The sequence below is a fragment of the Crocodylus porosus genome, unplaced genomic scaffold (genome assembly GCF_001723895.1).
Source record: "Crocodylus porosus isolate Cpor-Errol unplaced genomic scaffold, CroPor_comp1, whole genome shotgun sequence".
NCBI classification, from domain to species: domain Eukaryota; kingdom Metazoa; phylum Chordata; order Crocodylia; family Crocodylidae; genus Crocodylus; species Crocodylus porosus.
This window is the reverse complement of record NW_017728886.1, coordinates 150754424-150762540: the sequence shown is the minus strand read 5'-3', so window position 1 is coordinate 150762540 and position 8117 is coordinate 150754424. Positions and strand designations below refer to the sequence as shown.

Below are 8117 nucleotides of genomic sequence, written 5' to 3'. Positions count from 1 at the left end.
TTGGGGAAGTCCCTGTTCCCCCAAGCAGGAGTGACCAGGAATAACGGTCACAAGCCGGCAGAGGGTAGATTCAGGCTAGATATCAGGAGGCGCTACTTCACTGTCAGGGTGGCTAGGATCTGGAACCAACTTCCAAGCGAAGTGGTGCTGGCTCCTACCCTGGGGTCTTTAAGAGGAGGCTGGATGAACACCTTGCTGGGGTTGTTTGACCCCAGTACTCTTTCCTGCCATGGCAGGGGTCAGACTTGATCTGCTCAGGTCCTTTCTGACCCTACCGACTATGAAACTATGATCTAACTCACCAGAGTTCCTTGGGGATTTGTAGATTTGGGAGACATCGTTCCTTGCCAGTGCCATGGACCTCTGCAACAGCTCAAGAAGGGGCTGCTTAATATAAAACTGCAAGATGAGCCTGGCTCCCTTAATTTCCTCTCTGTAGAAACCTTACCTGATTCATGTGGCTGCTTGTGCAGAAGAAAGGGCTGAGTCAGTTTTGCTAGGGCTTGGACCTGGACTTTTGAGAATTGTGGTATTTCAAACTTGATGTTCTGGTAATTCATCTATTCTTTCTAATGTAGCAAGCTGACATAGGAGTCTTGTGCATACAATGGCATAGGAGAGAAGATAAAAATAAGACAGTTTGCACCACAACAACAATGGAACAATTGCAGGCAAAAATGGAGGGGGTAGTGAAATGTTTTAAATACCTCAATTTAAACTAAATTAGTTGAGTGGGATTCAAAAACTTACTGGGCGTGTCTACACCAGCAGTCAACTGCCCAGTTGTTACCACACAGTCATTTAGCTTAAGCAAGTACTAAAAGACTGCACAATAACCAGCGTTACTGCACAATCCCATGGCCACATGGTTATTCTTAGCTGCTACTGCACTGTAGCATCACCATCACGGTTCGTGCCTGGCGATGCTACGGCAATGTAGCATGTCGTGTAGCTGCACCCGCTGTTGTCTTAATCCTTTCTCCCCACATTGCTTGAGAGAGACGTGAGCTGACCACTGAGTATCCATCTTTGTCTTCTTTTTTAAAGTAACATCAGGAATAGTTTAACTGAACAAGTGGATAAGAACAAGACTGCTGTCTGTGGCATTTTAAGGATGACATTCAACTCCTATATCCCATTGATTTTTTTGAGAGAGGATTAATCTAGAAATCAATTTCCAGTCTCTTGTGACACAGGAAGTCCCAATTCTATGATCTGAATAAAAAAAGGCAAACACTGAACTGCAGCCAAACAGTGTGGCACTCAGAGCATTTTTTTTTAATTTTCTCCCCAAATGAGGTTGTAGAAGAAATTGGGAAACTTGCTTTGCAATTCTGGAGTTTGAAGTAGCCCAGAGTTCTCATTTAACTAGAGCAAAGTAAAATATACCCATCGCTACAATCTTTGTTCTAGATTGGTTGGGATCCCATAACATGTTTTGCAGTAGCTTTAGCTTCTGCAAGGTTAGTTCCGGATTGTGCTAGGTCTGGAGGAAATCCTTTATGAGTGCACAAGGCTCGTCTTTTCCAGATGTCTTTAGCTCTCATTAAGTTGATTCCAATTCCTGAAAACCCCCTCTTCAGATGGTTCCAAATCTGTTCCAATATTTACTATGTCCCCTGGAAAAGCTTCTAAGTAGAATTACATAAATAGGGAACAAGAAATATTGTACACCCCTGTAATGCACCGATTGAAAATATATTGCAAAAAGTCTGAACTTATTTTTTACAAGTATGTTATTGAATAGATTTTATAAAGCTACAATTCTCCATTGATCAAACCTATGCCTAATACTATTAACAAGTAATTAGTGCTTGGAATATTTAGTATCTTTTGGGGTCTCAAAAATCCCTAAGTGTCTAATAAACAGCACAATACATTACAATAATAGCAATGATTTCTGTGATCAAGGCCCACTTGGAGGTTTTATGCTAATCCTTTTCCTCCAGCTGTAATTTGCAGGTGGCACACCCCCAGCAGGAGTAGTTTCCTCTGAAACACCCATTAAAATGAATGAAATGGGTATATTTGTACATCAAAAAATCTTGTTTTTACCGGACGCTAAATTAGGGAGGAAACTGATTATTCTGAGTTCCCATAATATTGTTGATACTTTTCAGAAGGGCAGCCTCCACTAGTAGAAGTTTCAGAAAATCAGAAAATTGAAATGTGTTTGTGATTGTGGGGGGGTCTTTGGTTTTGTTTTCAACGTGGGGGGGGGTGCTGCTAATGTAGATGCTATGAACAACTTCTGGAGCACCGTATTCTCTAGCAAGGTCACAGCAAAGGCAGTGCAAACTTTTTCATGCTGCTTCTGAGTCTCTGCATAGTCAGCCACTGAATGGTGGAATGGTGACCAGATAAGTTTGCTCTCATTTAGGACCCAGTTCTGCTCCCATAGGAAGCAATGGACATTTTTACCATTGACTTCAATCAGAATGGTATTGGGCCCTCATTCGTTTCCTCCAGTATAAGGCAGTGTACCTGGGTTGCACTTAGCACTGATTTTTTGCACCATAAATGGCTGTCCAGTTGGAACTGGGTTGAGATCACTTACCCTTTTCTTTTTTCCCAGAGCCACAATCCAGGAGCTATTGTATGGTTACTACTTTAGGTCATTACCAAAGTGGGCTCCTTTAAAAAGGTTACAGAGAAACCTTAACTGAAACTATTTCCTAATTTCACACAATTAGAAATTATTTTTCTTATGCAATGTGATTTCCATGTGCACCTGCCTTTTTGTTTGTTCCCAGGCTAATTTGTCCCTACGGATCAAATGAAATAAACTCTAATTCCCCAGGGTCTCATGTTTTCTATCACTGAACATAATGAGTTTTTTACTCCCACCTTATATCTGAGCTTTGTATAGGTGGAGTGGAGGCCAGGGGGGCAGAAGCTTAAAAAAAAGGACTCCCTACCTCTCTTCTCAAGAACGCTCTTAGTTAAGTGAAACATGGACAAATAGTCTGGGGCCAGCCTGTTATCTTGACCAGGTTCAAAAGTCTGGGTTCATTGCAGTGTTTTTGTTGTGTTGTGTTTTGTTTCTTTTAAAAATATATGTGCATGTGCCTTGCTAAATAACATTGCTGCCCCCCGCCTAGGAACAATGCAACACTCATATCATTTCCTGAAAGAGTTGAGTTGGAAGGCAATTATCTACTCACCAAACAGGCTAAAACAACAGTTCCTGATATTCTTCTCAAATATTTCAACTTCCCAGGAATCCGGAAAAAATAATTCCATGAGACGGTGTTATGAATGAAGGTATGACATTTCAGTTTCCTTCACTTGGAATCAGATGTCCAGAGGTAATAAATTACTGTGCACTTGGCACTGCTGAGCACGGGGTCTGGCTGTGGCAAATTGTTTTTCTGTAGAGCAGGAACAATGAACTGCTTTTATATCCTCCTTTGAATGGTGACAGGCATGGTTTCTTTCTTGATGAGCTTTCAGCAGCAACATGTGAACTCTGCACGGAAGAAGAGGGAGCCTGATAGCAAAGTACTTGGAACCTGACTTGCTTCATGATTGGAAACCGTAATAGGGAGAGGCTCTTTTCTGTTGTACCTCACAAATTTAAATCAATAAAATGGGTTATGAACTGCATTCTGATGGGGAAACATAATTGGGCAGGAGAAGAGATTTGCAGAGGAAATAGTATGTTCTTCTGAAGGGATACCGCTTTTCCCACCAGTGGCCTCGTCTCATTCAATCCTCCATCACATCTAGCTGCTTCTGCTGTTTTTATGAACGTGTAAGCACATTCGGTTATCTTAAAGGAATCAAAATACTGTAATCAGGTTACTTCCATAGGTTTAGTTGACCAGATGATGATTGCACTTGTTAGCTAGTTGGCATTTGAATCATTTTCAAATAGGCCTTTGATTTAAATCACGTGCAGAAAAGGAGACATTGACTCATTCTTTTAATGCACAGCATTTTTATTTTCTGTGTTTCATTTCAGATTGAGCTGCTTGTTTTCTTAGTTCTTTAACTATCTATAAACTTCTAGTGTTTGAATGGACAAAAACAGGTTGTCAACTTTTTGCTGCTGTGGACCAGAGCGTGCAACCTGATCCCTACCATGGGGTGCAAATCTGTTTGGGGCATAAAGGGAGAACTTCAATTTTCAGGGCTCCAGTTAAAACCTTCAACCATATCAGACCAACAGCAAATCGCTACCTGTGAAACACAAATTCAAACATCCATTAATGAAGCCTGCACTCATGCTTGCTGCTTTTGAAGAAAAGCGTGTTAAATGTAAACTATGTGAATTATGTTAAGAACCATTTAGAAAAGCAGTAACACATTTAAGCAGAGAGGCATATTATGCAACCAATTGGGAATAGATGTTGAATTGTGACTTGTTTTGGAGAGAATTTACCTACTCACTCCAGTGGGGCTATTTGTGTAAATACTAACAAGTGTGAGCAACGATCACAACATTTAGCTCTTTATTTTAAATCTTGAAATAGCTGCTTCATCATTTACAAGGAATCCCTTGGCCAACAAGAGCCAGCCTCTGTTGATGCCTTTACAGATATATAGCCACAACCTATTCCAGTTGTGCCAGGGAAAACATGACGGGTGAAATCCTGGTCTCATTAAAATCGGCAGCAGCATTCCCATTGACTTCAATGAGGCCAGTCTTTCATTCACATGTCTAAGATCAACAGGTCCCGAATCTTAAAAGTATAAATGTTGAACAGTAGTCTAAACTTTGGGCTCTTATTTATATAGTGAAAAATACACTGTTTGACTGGTAGCTTTATCGTTATAGATGAGAAGCATTTCTATCCCTTCCAGCCTTCATTCTCGAAATCCTTTAGCAGTAACATAAGAAAACATATTCTTGAAAGCTTTAATATGTTATTACTAATTCTTTTTTCTGGGAATGGTTAAAAGTTTGTATTTTTGCTATTCTAAGCTGTAACTATTCCATCACAGATTAACCCAGGATTTAAGACTTTTATTATCACTTTGCACTCTGTCATGAAGACCTTTGACATTTTCCCTGATCCATAAGCACACCAGAGGCAAGTATGAAAGAACATAGCTGTAGTCAAACAGTTTAGTGTAACTAATTTGAAAAATGACTCTGCAAAAACAGCATGACAGGTTTCCAGTTTTGTGGTATGTCAGATGTTTTCTGTATTAAATAATTTTGGTGTACTAGTAAAAAGATCTTTTCTTCCCTAGTTGCCAGCCCTGCAAATGCAAACTGGGACCTGGAAGTCTAGATGTTTTTGTGTTCCTTCTGGCTTAGGTACTACCATAAAAATGGTGCAAGCCAAATACTGTCCATAATTATGTTAGTGCAATCCACCAGACCTGACTTAACAGACAATTATTGCTTTCAGAGGGACTCTCGGTTGTGATCAACAATAGGATTTATCCCTACAGTAGAAACCTATGGTCCAATTTGGAAGATGTTCAGCACCGCTATTGGTCCCACTGACTTATTTTCAGCTCATTGCTATGTTGATGATAATCATAAAGGAATAAAATGTAGTAAAATTTACATGCTTATTAGGGGAAGAAGAAACAACTTAAAATGCCAGGACTATGGTGTCTGTTGTGTAAATTATATGTTATGTTTAGATGGTATTTGAAATGACATGTTGTCAGAGTTGTGAACATGTGGGGTTTGTTTTACCATGCTTACCATAAGGAATATCTATTGCACATATGCAGAGGTGTAGGGAAGCTTTTTCACAGCCCATTGCACTGTGAAGAACTGGATTGCACGACCCCTGGTTTTTTTCTGTGGAACTGAAAGAAAAAGAGCAAGTTAAAATGGCACTTCTTTCCACAAACTGGAATATGCTTCCAAGCAATCTATTCTTAATTTTTTCCTTAAATTGTCTAAATTTTGCATAGTATTATGGTATCTTACTTCCAAGAGAATCTGCTTTGTAGTTCTACATAACGTGTGCTACAGGGTCAATGCCAACACGACTGGTATTGCTGCTGCATGAAGATGTGACACTTGCAGTTAGATTCTTTCTCTCTTTAATATCAGCTATTTCAGATGGTGGAGCTAAAAAACAAAAACAAACAAGCCCATCTCTATGGCATCCTAGTAAAAGAATGGGTTGTTAAATTTGGGTTTGGTAGTTTATTTGTTAGTTCTAATTTTAAAAGTTTCCTGGGAGCTGTTGTGCCTGTCAACTGGTGGCTGGATGGTAAAGCAGACATTACCCAATTAGCGGGGTGTATGCCCCGTCCTGTTGGCCACCTTTACTGTTTACCCGGCCTACGCGTTACCGCAGTCTAGACTCAAAACAGTAAACTGCTCAGAGCACCAAAATTGCCAGCAGCCACCTTGTTTTTGTTGTTTAGTTTAATTACACATGAGTGGATTGGATAGTTCTACCCTATTTTTTTTCACTCGTTATATTTAATTATATTTTTTTATGACTTGGGTTTTGCATTTCATCAACTGTTGGCAATGTATACAACAGCTGCCTTTGCCCTTACAGAAAGAGGCATCCTTTAGGACAGATACACTTCCAGTAATGGTCAGCCTTCTTTCATCATGCAGCGTAGCAGCGGTAAGTCCATGAAAATGGGCATCAAGAGTGTGACCTTCCATGTGTGCTATATGACTCACCCTCACAAGCTGTTGCCTGAGGTGCACATTTACTCTTGGCCTTTCCTTTGCTGCTTTCACTTCTTCTCCGTACTGTGCTTCATAGTGAACAATGATGCCCTCTGAGCTCGAGCATTCCTCATTTACCCACTTCATCTCTGACTGCTCTCCTTCAACATGGCTAAATCAGAGGTTGCATAGCTGAGTTTGTATGTTTTTTCAAAATATGAAAAGGTTGGTTTGTTTCACTTCATGGTACTAAGTGTAAGACGTTAATGGAAAAAGGTGGATGTAGAGCTGTTTTCATAGAGTTTAAGTAAGGTTATGCAGTGTTTCCCCCAAGGTTTGTACCAGAACTGGCGTTATTTAATATTTGATTTGGAGGAAGGAGCAAAACAGTAGGGCGGCAAAATCCACAGATGACACACAATTATTTAGCCAGATTTTGAGAGGATTTGAAGGAAATTCAAAAGAGTTATCAAGGAACCAGAAGTGAGACAGTGAGGGAGGGGGAATTGGAAAGACCGTTCACACTATGCACAGGACCTGGATTCTAAATTAGCTACAGCCAGACGGGGGAAGAGACTTGGATGTCACTGAAGAGAACTAAAGACAGGTATCTTCTCCACATCAAGTGTTGGTCAAAAACAAACCAGAAGCTAGATTGCCATTAAAAAACCTACAGAACAATACTAAAATAGAGAATGCCACTTTATAAATAGATGGTGTGCCCTCAGCTAGAATACTCTGTACAGCTTCGGTTACCTCGTCTCAAACAAGAATGTACCAGAAATAATAATGGTCTAGAGAAGGACAGTGAAAGTATGTGGAAAGACTTGCATCTGGGGAGAAATTTTAAAAGATTAAGACAGTTACTAGGACTGGAGCTGACTCAGTGTTACGGTACAGCAAATACTGTAGAGAAATGAAATGATCATCTATTCACCCTTTATTTTTTCAGGATTCAAGGTGGCAAATAAGGTGACCCACATAAAAAGATTAAACAATTTTTTTTTGTAACATTATTGATTTGCAGAACATATTACAAGTGTGTGATTGATTCTTGTGAAGTGAAGTTTTTTGGATTGGGACTGATCTTCCTCCTAAGAAACCCTGTAAAAAAAGTAGTATAGGGTTATATAATTGAAGCCATGATCCTACTGCTTAACCTAAGTTGATTTCAGGGTTTCTTGAATTGCATTTCATAAGTTTTGAGTGCTTCCCTGGCTTGAACAGTGTGCTTTTAATGTAGGTGGATTTTTTTTGTAAGCAGTACCCATTATCATTCACAACTATCTATATGCCAGCTTTGATATGAATATTTTTGTCATGCACAAATTGCTATCGTCTATATATAGCATATTTGTTTTCTGTGACAAGTTTTATAGCCTGAATGCTCCATTTGATTAAGCTTTTTGAAAAGTACCTTGACCTCTCTTTTTTAAGTAGAGTCCCCTATTCTTTCCTTTAATTCACACTTGCAATTTTTGCAGCACATACTTCTACTTCAGAAAATGCTGCATGA

At 39.6% G+C, this 8117-nt stretch overlaps 1 protein-coding gene across 1 annotated transcript in view; it reads left to right on the top strand.

The window, feature by feature from the left end:
* BLOC1S5 (biogenesis of lysosomal organelles complex 1 subunit 5) overlaps window positions 1–1562 on the top strand; it is a 35692-nt gene extending 34130 nt beyond the window's left edge. The window contains exon 6 of the mRNA XM_019543096.1: window positions 1552–1562. The gene's annotated coding sequence lies outside the window, so the exon portion shown is untranslated. The remainder of the gene's footprint in view (window positions 1–1551) is intronic.
* The last annotated feature ends 6555 nt before the right edge of the window (window positions 1563–8117 follow it).